This window comes from Acipenser ruthenus, chromosome 5, assembly GCF_902713425.1.
Source record: "Acipenser ruthenus chromosome 5, fAciRut3.2 maternal haplotype, whole genome shotgun sequence".
In the NCBI taxonomy this organism is placed as follows: domain Eukaryota; kingdom Metazoa; phylum Chordata; class Actinopteri; order Acipenseriformes; family Acipenseridae; genus Acipenser; species Acipenser ruthenus.
In genome coordinates this window covers 86,328,989-86,343,650 of record NC_081193.1, presented here as the reverse complement: position 1 = coordinate 86,343,650, position 14,662 = coordinate 86,328,989, and the positions used below count along the sequence as shown (strand labels likewise).

At 39.3% G+C, this 14,662-nt stretch overlaps 1 long non-coding RNA gene across 1 annotated transcript; it reads right to left on the bottom strand.

Annotated features, from left to right (window-relative positions):
* Positions 1-10,999: 10,999 nt before the first annotated feature.
* Positions 11,000-11,774, bottom strand: LOC131737182 (uncharacterized). The gene is made up of 2 exons (XR_009328759.1): positions 11,681-11,774; positions 11,000-11,520 (listed from the first exon to the last, which is right to left on the bottom strand). It is a non-coding gene; the product is annotated as an uncharacterized LOC131737182 (long non-coding RNA).
* Positions 11,775-14,662: the final 2,888 nt, after the last annotated feature.

Here is a 14,662-nt window from a genome sequence, read left to right as displayed (position 1 = left end):
AGTAAGAAGGTCATTACCACTGCTTTATTTGCAGCTGAAAGCTACTGTGTCACACAGGACAGTAATCATCAGTATCTTGGGTGATGAACATGTTAAACATGTCTTTAGACCTAAGTGTACGAGAATATGGGCGTATCGTATTTGTCTGGGATGATCAAATCAAGGAGTTCCATTGAAGACTTTATATGTAACTTTAAGGTCAATATATCGAGCAAGAATAAAAGCCCATGGGCTGATTTAAACATTTTAGAAGGAGTATGAATAAGTGCTGGCGCGTTTTGAACCCAACATTTCATGATGGACCCAAGAAGACAAACATCTTTTTTTAAAGGAGTGAATAAAGCAATTTGCAATAATCAATTGCAGAATAATGCCACTGCTCTAATGGAAATATTACTTTGAGCAGGATGTATAACGTGCATTGCATATTACTGGTTCCTTCTCTTTCATCATTTAATAATAACTTAACTGCCCATAGGGAATAAGCGCTGTGTTCCTTACCTACCGCACACATAATTACAATGGAACTTATTTTAAAGTTACCGCTTTTCTTATTAAAAAAATAATAATACAGTAAGAATGCAATCAAGTGTTTACCTTCAATATAATTGCAGTTCAGTTACACTGCCCCGTTAGAAATTCCAGAAATGACCATCATTTCAAACTGGTCATCGCAGGCTGTGTGGGTTTACAGAAGGTCAGGTGAATTGTATGTATTTTTAACCAATTAAACACTAAATAATTATACAGTAAGATTACAGTTTAAAATAAGGAACCTTCTGTACTATGAATTTCCATTGCACTGAAATGTGTGATGGATCTCTTCCTAGTGGCTAATGAGGTGAACAGCAGCGTAAGACCCATACTTGCCTCCCGACTACAGAGCTTGCTATTCAGCTGAATGGCAATACGTTAGCCATTGAACTGCAAGATTACTGGTTCTCATCCAGCCCGTGCCTCACCATTCAATTCAATGGGCTGAGATGCCAAACCATTACAAACGTGTGTCGCCCGCAATGCCAAATTACCAGAATAAAACACACAGCACTCAGCTCAAGTGTCTCAGAGTAGGACACTTAATCAAGAGAGTAATGAAACATGAAGAGTTTGGAGCTATGAAAGTGTCTCCCGTGCAGTGCCCTGATTCCCCGACTGGGCACTCACAGTGTTTTCACTGAGTTACGTATGAGAGCTGGGGATTATATTCAGACAGGGTGTCTTGTTGACAGTCACTCTGAGAGTTCATTAAGCGACGGATTCTGTTCTCAGTCAGCGGCTGCAGTAAATGGTTGCGTTACCTGATGTTACATGACAGCAACGAGGAAAGGAAAACATGGTTGTCTTTGAAATGAGCGTAGAAATCATCTGTTTAGTGCTGTAATTGCTGAAGGCCCAGCCACCACAATGCTTCATTACAAGACAAGTTTGCTCTCTAAGGAAAATTTACATTTTGCCTTCTGTTCCCAACATTTTAGCAGATCTCAAATTTGCACTGTTGTTTTCCCATTCTTATACTATCATTTTTATCATATTTAAAAAACAAATCTGATAAAAAATTATGGCCTATACCTGACTTTTACTACACTTTTACTGCAACATATCTCTCGTTCAACGACCATCAAGTTATATTTTTCTTCCACCAAGTCTTTCTACTTAATCTGGGAGTGTGAGTTACCAAACTAATCTAATACAGAAGCAACTATATTTATAGTAGGGTATTATTTACAGATTTTAATATGACAATCTTTTGACAAATGGCTACAGAGTGAAATCTAATTCCCTGCAATACTGTGCCTAATTGCACAATCAATGCATGTTGAAATCTGTGTTGTCATTACATTGTGCATTATTTCCTGTATGCAGGAATAGAAAAAGAACAGGAAGGAAGGAGTCATATGTTATTGTGTCAGGACTGTGAATTATTATTATTATTATTATTATTTATGTCTTAAGACGCCCTTATCCAGGGCGACTTACAATTGTTACAAGAAATCACATTATACATTATTTCACATTATTTTTTTACATACAATTACCCAATGATACAGTTGGGTTTTTACTGGAGCAATCTAGGTAAAGTACCTTGCTCAAGGGTACAGCAGCAGTGTCCCCCACCTGGGATTGAACCCACGACCCTCCAGTCAAGAGTCCAAAGCCCTAACCACTAAATCCACACTGCTGAATTATAGTACAAAACATATAGAGCGAGCACTCTATGCTAAATTACACATGGAATGATTTGTGTAACAGGACAAGGAAGCACAGATACACCTTAACAGCAATGATGGTAATGCAGAGAATATTACAAATAAGCAGAATAGGGAATGCAATCAAATTTAACAGCTCATAAACACTCATAAACAACCCTGTATGCCTTTGAGCCAGACAGCTAGCCTCGTTTAGATATCTTATTTGAAACAGGATTAAGTGAGGTTTTTCAGTGCCTTCAATATGTCACAATGACCACCATAAGTAACAGCTAAGTTGTGCCTGCATGCATGACGCACACATTGCACTTGATTGGACGTGTGCGAAATTAAACGCAAGTATAGCGGCACACACACTGGCTTTCGTCAATGCCTGGAAGTGAAGAACAAACTGTTCTACAGGCATATCATGTGCTTTAGAGATCAGCGACTTAAAGACTGGATGCCATTATCCAGGGAGTCCAGGGGAGCAGAGTTGACTGTTTCAGGGATGTTGAGGACTGGTTCAGATTAAGCCGAGGAGGAAGGTAGCCAGGACATTGGTTTTAACACCTCTCCTGACCTTGGAAAGATGCCCTGATACCGTTAATATATTTTGATGACATTTTCTGAAATATAATCAAATACAGACAGGTATAACTGAAGGATGTCAAAGTTGCAGTTACAGTATGTGTTCTAACTCTGTTACCATTTTGAAGGCATAACCTTCTAGTTTTATTAAAAAACAAAGTTTGGGAAAGTGAATCTCAATAAAACTAAATTGGTTTCCTACAGATTTATTAAAAAAAAAAAAGAAATCAAACAAGATAGAGTTATTAGTAATCCTGTAAATGTTAGGGCCTTGTTCAGCTGCTAACCATCTTAGACTCATTCAGCTAATGGTAACCATTTGGCTGTGGAGACAGTAAACTGTTGTCAGGTAATCCCATGCTAGCACAATAACTATTTCTACATTGTGGCGTTGTGCTTTAATCAATAAGTCTACTAACTAAAAGGAACAAGGGGGGCTTTGGGTTGCGGTATTGACTTACACAAGGCAGTTATGGAAAATACATAGCCTTCCATTTTTGCATAAACTAATTTATGGTGTAGAGTCTTTAGGTGACTATTTGTTTAAATATTTATAACTATGTTGCCTAGGTTATTCCAAATGAGATACAGCAGCTTGTTTTTCTGTAACTTTCCATGGGCGAGGTGGAAGCCTGTTATTAATTACAACCACTAACGGTTTCCAGTCCATGGGCTGAATGTAACTTTCTTATATGGTACTACCGTTTCTGTACGATAGAATTAGACTAGAATAATCAAGTACTTCTGCTTTGCTGTTTGTGCTTGCGTATGCTCCAGGCGTAAATACTGAACTGTACTGCAGATGTTTTGCTGATGCAATAGAAAGTTCAGGCTGAGATATTCCACTTGTTGTGGTTGCGACTGAATAAGATATAATACAAGACATTGACCTTGCAATGGCTAACTGTGGCTAGGTCCAGTTGAGATTAGAATTGAGGTTTCCTGATTTGTTAAGTTTACTTCAGCCTAAGTATTCACATGGAAGCGTCTTGTATTTTATGATTGCGACTCAATAAGATATAATACAATAAACCCTGCGGAAAAAAAATATGTTTCGTTTTGTCTGAAACCACACCATACATTGAAAAAAACAACAACTCTGAATACAGATAAAACAGTGGAACTTTATGCTGTCTATTTTAATATTATTGGTATATAAAACTTTTTTCAGTGGTTCTCGTAAGATGAGCCCGATCCTGTCTGTCTCACTGGGATCATGCTGTTTTCATTCCATGCAGTATTGTTGTAATTGCATTGTCACAGTTTGTTTATTCCATCGCCATGCACTGAACCTGAACAGCAGACTTGCGGATTGCAGAAGTGACACCCAAGCTCCGAGATGAAGTCAGTGCTCACCGGAATTGCTTCCATGTAAATGCTAGTTTGACCTCTGCTTCATCTGTCTCCCCGAGAGCGCCACCCCTTCTTCTCTACCTGCAGTTCTGCACGTTCCGATGTGGACGACGTGCTTCAGAATGAAACATCAGGCAACATTATAATAACGGCTCTGGCCTCATTTCCTAATGAAGATGAGCTTTATAAATACACCAAACTCTTAATAATATGAACTTTGGTTTTCCAGGCACCTCTGTTATCCAAACAGACACTTATTAACCCGTAAATGCGCTGTTCAGCCTCCTATTTAAAGTAGGGGGCATGTAAAGTGGTTCCTGTATATCAGGAGTGGCCAATCACGGTCCTGGGGGGGCAATTCCATTCCTGGTCTTTGTCTCAACTCTGCTCTAAATTGTTTAATTGAACCAATGAAACCTCCATCCAGACCCTGAAGCAGTTAATTACCTCATTTTACCTGTTAAACCTGGAGTGGAATGGCCCTCCAGGTCTGTGATTGGCCACCCCTGCATTATATGGGGAAGTCCTATTAACCATTCTACAGTTGTAATTTGATTATCTGAACAACATAATGATTGTATCTGTAAAATTTGATATATTTTGAATGTAAGTTTGGCAGGGATGGGGTTAAAATCCCATCCCTGCCAAATCCATGTGCAGAATGTGGCTGAGCCCTAATTGATTAATTGAGGGTCAATGAAGCCCAGTCACATGGTTTAAAAGAGGTGCCAGAGGCTTTGTTCTGGGCTGGATAATTTAGGGACACTGCACTGTGACAGCCCAGCTTGGGTTAGGTTTTTATTTGTCGTTTGAATTGTTTGTTTGTTTAAATCTTTTGTTTGTTTTGTTAAGAAAAGCGTACAATCTCGCTGATCTACAGTCTTCTGTCTCTGTGTCTGCTATTCCTGCTGCTAGCCAGCCTTGATCGCAATGCTGTCCTGCCTCAGCTCCAGTTAGAGGTTTTACTATACGCACAAACCCCAAACCCAAAAGAAAACTCAGAATTTGGCCTATTTCAGATTTGTGGAGCATGTCAAACAACTGTCAGTTTTGTAACCTAACGGATGACACCCTCCAAGCATGCTTCTGCCAAAGCCAATGAAGCGAATGAACCTGTAAACACCTCTCGCCCAGAACGAATGGGAAGATTAAGTAGAATGTGCCAGTGCCTAACTGGGAGCAATTACTGGAACTTTTGTAGCCTAGTCTTAAAGGTCTACTCTACAGAAACCTAAAACTGCTGCCCGACAGTGTCCATCCTTTTTATAAAGCACAGATGATCCTACTTTCTCATCTTGCCCCGTAACGCCACTCCTCGCTATTGATTTCAAGCCCTGATGAAACCAATCAGCCGAATATCAAGCCAGCATCATTCTTACGTCAAGAATGAACTGCTGTTCACTTACAGTGGCCCATTCAATCGTATTAACATTTCATGAGCCATTCAATAGGGGAGTAATGTACAATTGCAACACAAGTGACTAGAAAACGGATACAGCGACAACACAGGGCATTCTCAGTTACTGTACAGGTTGCAGCTGGCCCAGGCTTGATGGAAAGCTATGGCTAATTAATTAGCACTATGTTTAGACCTAATGACTCCATTTAGATGCTTCTTTCGTGGTTTGTTTTACTGTCAGCGGCTTCAAAACTATTGAATAGGCCCCCGTCACAGAGCCCTTCACAGGAGATGTGTCTGTAATAGCATTCACAGAGCCCTTCACTGGAGATGTGTCTGTAATAGCATTCACAGAGCCCTTCACTGGAGATGTGTCTGTAATAGCATTCACAGAGCCCTTCACTGGAGATGTGTCTGTAATAGCATTCACAGAGCCCTTCACAGGAGATGTGTCTGTAATAGCATTCACAGAGGCCTTCACTGGAGATGTATCTGTAATAGCATTCAGAGCCACCAGTTCAAATCCTACCTCTGCCACTGACTGACTCACTGTGTGACCCAGAGCAAGTCACTTAACCTCCTTGTGCTCCATCCTGTGGATGAGATGTTAAAGCAATGTCTTATTGTAAGTGACTCTGCATATAATGCACAGTTCACAGCCTACCTCTGTAAAGTGCTTTGTGATGGGGGTCCACTATGAAAGACACTATAGAAAAATAAAGATATTATTATTATTATTATTATTATTATTATTGCAGGGCTTCCCATACCTGGTCCTCAGGACCCCAGCGTCTTCTGGTTTTCATTCCAACTGAACTCTCAGTTACTTAACTAAACCCTTAATTGAACTAATCATTTGCTTAATTTGACTTTTTTTTTTATTGTTCTCAGCTTCTAGATGCAGACTTCAAGTTACTTATAAAATGTTATAGTTCACTTGAAATCTCTAACTGTTTAAGAGCTGAAAAAAAATGAAAAAGGTCTAATTAATACGATTAGCGCAGCTAAGGGTTCAGTTAAGTGATTGAGAGCTCAGCTGGACAGGAAAACCAGAGGACCTGTGATAGTGGTTTTTAGGAAAATGCTGCACTTTTTTGGCCTAATACATATTGAATGTTTTTGGTAAGAAGGTTCAAAGGTCAAGCAGCCTACAGTGTATAATGTATCTTTGCTGGTAAATTAAAAAAAGACCCTAGAACAAACATCGGGATCAATTACTAGAGGAGAGCTTGAGGAGGACACGACTCTGTCATGTTATAATTGGCCTCTTGATGTGGGGGGAAGAACATCAAAGCCGAGGGAAGCCTCCTTACCAAATTATAACGATGGAACACAGAGGAAAAAAGCATGATCTTAAATGCAAATACCCGGCGATATCTTTTATTCTTTTGTGCTTCGTCGTGAAGTGAGAGAGCGCCGTGGTCAGGCATTCATAAACATGGGTGACAGGCCTTTGTTCATTCAGAACGTGTTCTTGCAGATGTCAGATGTTGTTGATTCTTGAATAAATGTAACCCTCTGCTGACTCACTTGTTATGTGCAGTATGGTACAGTTCCTCAGGCTGGACACGTTTTAAATGAATCTGTCACCGCAGCTTTTTAAAGAACAAAACAAATAGTCAATTAAGTTATTTAGCAAACTTGGTAACTGCTATGTAAATACACAGTAATTAGAGATGCGTAATGTAAAGTATTACCCAATGTGACATTCATATGGCAAAATGAAGTCAATTGAAAACAATTGCGGTTATTTAGAATTATAATCAACCATCTGTGGTAAGATTGTTATAAAAATCTAGCTGTATGTATCCAGATTGGAATAACTTTGCTGGGATGTCAGGCTGTGCTAACTCAATCTTTGACCTTAAATCCCAGTTGTGTAAAAGTGCAAGGGAAGAAGGCTCTTGCTGTGTTGTGCTCTGGGATAAGCTGGTTAAAAGATGAGGGTTTTAATCTACTCCCTCTACTCCAGAGCATATGTTCAAAATGTGACTTCTTGGTGTCAGACTATGTAAGGTTTTCCCTGTCTAATGATTTGCCTGAACAAAGAAGACATGAGCATTGTTTTGGTCATACCTTGCCCACATGCAGTATAGCGACCTGCCAACAGCAGATAGCTTTTATGTTTGCCTGTGGTAAACTTTGTGTTTTTTTTTGAGGGGAGGGCCACACTTGAACTCTTTTTCAAATAAAAGAGGCCCACCTTTCTATTCCTTTATAATATCTCATACTTTCCAAAGATTCTGTTTAATTATACACCCGACTATATTTTCACTGTCTTGTGTAATTTCTTGAAATGGCATTTGAATGGCTTTTTTACATGCCCTTACTGTTATGTGCCGTTTGTAATCAATGTGAGTGGGTTCTGCTGCTCCAGTATAGAGTTCTCATCATTGTTCTTCCTTTACCTGAACTTTCTGTGATCCTGTCTGGAAAATCTGGAAAATCACAAGAGCCAGGACTGAACAGCTTTCCTCATTCCAGTCAAATCATGTGACAATGTGACATTTCAACTCTCCAAGCCCTACCTACACTACACAAACAGCATATACCAGTTGGAAAGTCATATTGTGCCATGATTTGAATGGAACGAGGAAGGCTTATCACAGCTGGCACTTTGGATTCTCCAAATACACTCAAAGCAGCTCAAAGCAGGTAAAGGCAGATCCAGAGAAAAATTATAAGTGGTATCGGAGTAACCACTTCTTATTACCAGTACAAATTCTACTGCCAGTAAGAAATATTTACGTTTTGAGCTTACAGAAAGTGTGCAGCAGCACAATTGTTTGCCTTAGTATTATTGATAGGATTATTGTATTGATAGAACCCATTCAGTGAATGTGCAGTATGATACACCACACCATGACAAACAAATAAAACATGTAGCTTTGATACAACCCATTCAGACTGCCTGCAATACGACGGGGCGACACTGAAGCGGCAAAAATAGTATATTTTTGCGATTTTGTTGTTCAGCAGCTAACTGACCAATGACTAATGAAAGGAAAGTCCCCTATCACATCGTGCGTGCCTGTTGCTACAGGTGTGGAAGGTAGTGTCGTATCGAAAGTAACATATATCGCCGGACAAATCGTCTGGTGTGAATAGGCCAGGGGTGGCCAAACTTCCTGACCCTACAAGCCGCATACCAACATTTCCAGAGCTTTCTGGATGACAAATGCTCTGTATTTATTTTTAAAGGGATTACAGTATCTGCTCATGACGAGATGTAAGATATGTAAATATAATGTTAATTTTAGACCTGCAATATAACATTTAAAACATGCATTCTCCAGTTTAGCACCAACACTCCAATTTTATAAAAAGATTCATTCATCTGAATAGGGACATTTGCCACAAGCGATATTCCATGCTTGCCATAGAAAACTCACTTGAGTCGTTAAATCAGCTTCTTTACTGAACGCTGAAAGCAGCATCTGCCTTAAGTCTGATCCTGGAGGATATTCAGATTGTGATTTGTTTCATAATGATGTTTGAGGTTCTCGCCAGGCTACAGTCTGTAAGTGGATTGTTGCTGATGAGACACAGAGGTTTCCTAGCAAACTCTTCCTCCCATTCTGGCTTAAGCCTCATACTTTCATTTATTACTTGTGGATGGTTTGCTCAATGTCATTGTATCTTTATGAAATGTACTTTCAACTGCACATTCGGCTTCGAAATACGCATGTGCCAGCGAGTGGTGTACATGCAGGCTCAAAGAAACAGGAGAGAGAGAACAAAAGAGAAGAAAGAACAATTAACACAAATGAATACTAAATAATAAACTTTTTGTGTTTATTTTTACTTTCCCTTTTTGTTTTTGTTCATTATTCTTTCTTCAGTCCATTCGAGCTGCAAAATGTGCGTCAACCAGTATTTCACCAGAGCCGCACTTAAACTGCCTGGGAGCCGTGGTTTGGCCACCCAGGAACAGGCCTTCAAGGTTAGGGTTAGGGTTAGAGTTAGGTTAAGGATTAGGGGGGTTTAGGTTTAGGGTTATGGTTGAGGTTAGGGTTAGGGTTATATTGTGAAAAAAGATTTACACATTAAGTACATTGTAGCTATGCATAATAACATTGAAATTATGTGTAAGTACACATGTATTTACTAAGTAACTACTATGTTAATACACAGTAATTAGAGACACTTGATATAAAGTGTTAATGAATTATGACATTAAAGGGAGGTTTAAATGAAATTTACAATAGAAAATTCTCAGATGCCTTTTTGTGAAGATAAAACTGGTTCACACAGCTCTCCTTGGGAAAGATTCACAAAATATTAGTATTAATATGTCTTACTCTTTGCAGATCATCATTAGCACACACATTGCATTAAGGAACACAGGATAAAGTTACTAAACCAGAAATAAAAACTGATTAAACAGTTTTTTTAAAATCTTTTTAACGCTAATAATGATTTGAGTGAAAAAATAAAAGGTTTGAAAATCTAAACACTCGTTTCTATTATTGTTCTTGCTGGAAGATGTTTCTGTTGGATATTGGATGTCCTTTTTTTGGTTTTCATTGTTTTCTTTACTTCTTCAAATCAAAAAGAGAAACAAATAACTGCAAGACCAGAAGAACGACATGCAAAATACAGAAAGGGGGCTTCCAATAAATGTCACTTATTAAAAACAGTCCAAAGCAAGGCCTGAAACATGACTAGTAATGCTAATTCAAGCCTTTCTGAGCTCACAGCAGGCTTGGCTTTCTATTGATTTGGCACAGCACTCTATTTTATAATATATCAATTATAACCGCAAGTACTGTGTGTGTGTGTGTGCGTGTGAAACCAAGCACACAGAATTAATAACGTGTGCATTATGGATGAATTCCAATCAGAGCCCTCAGCAAATCTCATTCTACAGCACATTATTTTAACTGCTAGGAAAAAATGAAATTGTTACATTTCTTGCTCATATCTCTAAATGGTCCCGATAAGGAATACACACAGTCATAGGGGTCCTTCTCAGTACACCATGTGCCTGTCAATTCCTCTCCCCCGGCTGGGTTCATCTCATGACTGTTATTGTCTCTCCTGTATGCTAATCTGAAGAGACTGGGCTGAGCTCAGGGCAAAGATCTGCGATTTCTGAGTAGTTGTCTTTTTGGCTTTGCAGTACTAATAAATAATGCTGACCTTGTCTGAATGCAGCTGACCTTGTCTGAATGCAGCTGACCACCTCTGAATGCAGCTGACCACCTCTGAATGCAGCGGCTTGACACTCAAGGTGGGGTTTGTTCATTTAGCACCAGTAGGCTTTCTGTTAATGCAGCATACTAATGGCCCATCACCTCTGGATTAAGTCTTGGTGCTTCTAAAAGAAATGTGTAAGATTTATCCTGCTGCAGTATACTGCTTGCTGTGTGTAAGTCAGTTATTTAGATTTATTAAAAAAGCACATCACTGACAGTCTATTCCATGTAAAACTTTAGAGCAATTCAATGATAGACCCCAATACAGTATGTAGCAATAATCAAACCCTTTTTCATTATCATTGAATTTTCATACAGAAAATACATTCATTCATTCATTATACTGTACAAAAAAGGCCATTACTATACTATGTGTAGTGTATTTTAACATTTCAGTGTGTATAACATAGTTGTCCTTATGTGAAATATATTTGGTTCTTTAATCTGTACAGTGGTCTGTAGAATTTAAATACCCCACTGTCGGGTCCCGAGGTCTCCCCTGGTAAAGCCGGTGGTCATACAATCAGAGGAGTGCAGGTTTGCGTCCTGGCTGTGCAAAGTCGCTGGTCTTCACTGGGGATTCCAGAGGCAGTGTCACATTGCCCTTGGCGCTCCCACAGGTTAGGGAGGCATAACCTCCCACAGGAGACTAGGGAGCTCAGGCGGACAGGGCTGGACTTTGTCCTCCAGAGGCCGGTAGCTCACTGACATCCGCTCTCGAGTTCCTGGCTTGGTCGTGGGATTTGAGAACGCCCACTGAACCTTCGGCTCTCCTGAGCTGCATGCGGAATTTCTACGGTGAGGTGAAAAAAAATAATCGGACATTCTAAATTGGGGAGAAAATCGGGTGTAAATAATTTGGCACGTTAAATGTATATAAATAAATAAAAACATAAATGCATGAATATACACCTGTCTTTGACCAAAGCTTTGCATTTCTTCCAGATCCTCACCTTGTTTCTTCATCAATCTGTTATGTTGCGCTCCCTGTGCGTGATGTCAGAATACACTGCCCAGGATAGAGGCGATTCATTAGCCGTGACCGCCTGCCCCCTGCCCCCTGCCCCCTGCCCTGGTACCACTCATGAACCGACCATGTCCTCTCTGCACAGGAAAGCACCGATTATCCTGCGCTCACAAATACAATGATAAAGAGATTTGGGACTACAAGTCTTTAATCATTCCAACTTAATTATGTTTATTATTTTCTTTGAACTCACCAGGGGAAAACTCTTTTAAAAGTTTCCCACAGTAAGAGCATAGCGAAGTATAACGAAGCATATTGAAAGCACGGTAATGTATATGTAAGCATTCTGTGGTGAAGCATATAGAAAAACATGGCAAACCACTGAAAACTAAGTGTGTGTGTGTGTGTGTCTGTGAGTGAAATAACACTGACAGTAGAATATTTAACAGGTAGGCTATTAGCAGATACAGTTAACAGATATTAGGAAAGATATTGGCTTCACAATCAAAAAAAGAGAAAAAAAGCTTAAAGTAATAATAAGTAATAAAGAATAAAGTAAAATAAAACATAAAATAAAAACATGAAATGTAATCACACTCCAGAGGCTTGAGAGAACAAATAAGCCTTCAGCCAGGGCTTAAACTTTGACCAACCGTTCCAACCTCAACCCACTGACCCATCCATCAAAACTAATGAAATCTTGAAGCTAGATTGTCTGTGTCTTCTGGGCCCTCTGTGTACAACAAATCCAATCTTGGAATATATAATTCCTTCTAATAGGACAAATACTCGCTGCTATCTTACTCCAAACATAACCTGCCATGACCAAGAGAGTCATGCTACTGAAATGATCCAATTACTGAACGGATACCTCAGGCAGTATCCCCGTCAGCACAAACCAGGAGACGCAGAAATTAGATTTTATAATCAAGGAGCTGCAAAGGCCAGTCTGCATTCATGAGTTCATTTAGCCCTGTAGACAAATGTAATCATTAAAAATCTGGTCCATTGTAAAAGTGGACATCTGAGAAAGAAAGTGGTTGATTTCAGGCTAATTATCCCTGCTGAGGATGCATAGCCCCACTGGTTGGATAAAGTATAGGCGATGCATGTCCCTTATGAAGGTAACACTTGTCTTGTTGAGATCAGTCTTCATTATATTATAATCCTGGGATCTATAGATGCTGTCTGTCAGTCTGTCACCCCTTTTGTCTATTTGTCACGACTTTATATTTTAAAACATGGTATTGTATGTAGTCACATTGAGCCCACTGATCAGCTGTTTCCCCTATTGACTGACATGCTTTCTTTCAGCCAGTAAGATGCTTTGATTCCTGAAGACACTGCTTTGGTGAAAGGACTAAGGAAGTTTGGATTACCTGAGAATAAAGCATGGAAACTGAAAACCGCCTTTAACCTAATGTAGCATCAGGTATCATGTTTTAAAAATGCTAAAACATGTGTTTCTTTCCAAACTCCACACTTGAGACCCGTGTAGCTGATGGATTTATGGTTATTTTGTTGCTGAAATCACTTTAAGTGCTCCATTATCATGTTCTGTTCTTGGGTTGACTGCCCAGTCCAGACTGTCCCTGAGAGACTGGCCTATGCTGAATTCACAATATTAATCTCCTGCTACGATGGGCAAATGTAAACTTACAATTGTTACAAATATCACATTATTTTTACATACAATTACCCATTTATACAGTTGGGTTTTTACTGGAGCAATCTAGGTAAAGTACCTTGCTCAAGGGTATAGCTCCGGTGTCCCCCACCTGGGATTGAACCCACGACCCTCCGGTCAAGAGTCCAGAGCCCTAACCACTACTCCACACTGCTGGTTGAAGTGCCAGAAGGCAGTGGTGTCATGTAAATATAAGAGATTGCCCTCCACATTTTTAAGGAATTCTTTCTTTACCTTTTCTCTTTTAAAAGCAGGAGATGCAATTGGATACTGGCAGCAGCATATCTGCATCAAGGCTCAGTATGTGGAATGCTTCATCGTGATACTGAGTGATATTGGAGCAGACAGACATGTGTAAGCAGGCAATCTAAAACAACCATATTTGCCGTGTTACAGAACAGAGGGAGTCTGCATCGTAAAATGCTTAGCATCGATTTCTGTCTCTTCTCGTGCTCTCTTCAAATGGTTATGTTTGAGGGTTAATTAGCCTTGTGAAGTATAAATGCAAATCAATGAACCACAATGCAATGAAAATAAGATCATTTACAGCAATCAATAAATACAAAGTGAATTCCATTAAATCCATGAACAATACGGCTTGCATTTTTATTTCACTTCAGGGAAATCTAATAGCTACAAAAATCTACTTGAATTATTCATGAATATTCTGGAACCAGCAAACATTTGGAAATTGCTTTCGATGTGATCTTCCAATTACATTACTGGCTCAATTAAAATGTCACCACAGCGCCCTTTGAACCACTTTGCAAACCATAAAGGCCAGTTATTGAGCAGTAAAAGAACAGCCAGCTGTTTACAAAGGTTACATTGTGACAATGAACACGAAGGCTCCAGGAACATAAGGAATTGTCCTTCTATTCTTTGTTGATTATTAACCACTTCCTGAAACTGTTGGCACATTTACTATATTTACATTAGTAAAGCAATCTACCTTTAGGAGTAAATGGGTTGATTTCCACTAAACAATGCGCACCTCTACTCATACAAGTTGCCTATGAAGATACGTTGATAATATTCTTACTTGCAACTCTAAAGTAAAGCCTTATCTCACACACCTTATTACAAAACAGGTTTTTCATGTACAAAACCGCTGGCATTGGTGATAAAGCAGGCTAAGGCTTCTTCATGGCAATACTTTAAAGTGAGTCTATGTTGTACTTTAAACTCAATCAATGAACGAGGGCAATGACAAAGTATTAATACAGCAGTACCCTTATAACAGTGTCAGTTCATTGTTGCAGTTTTCCCATGCTTTTCCTA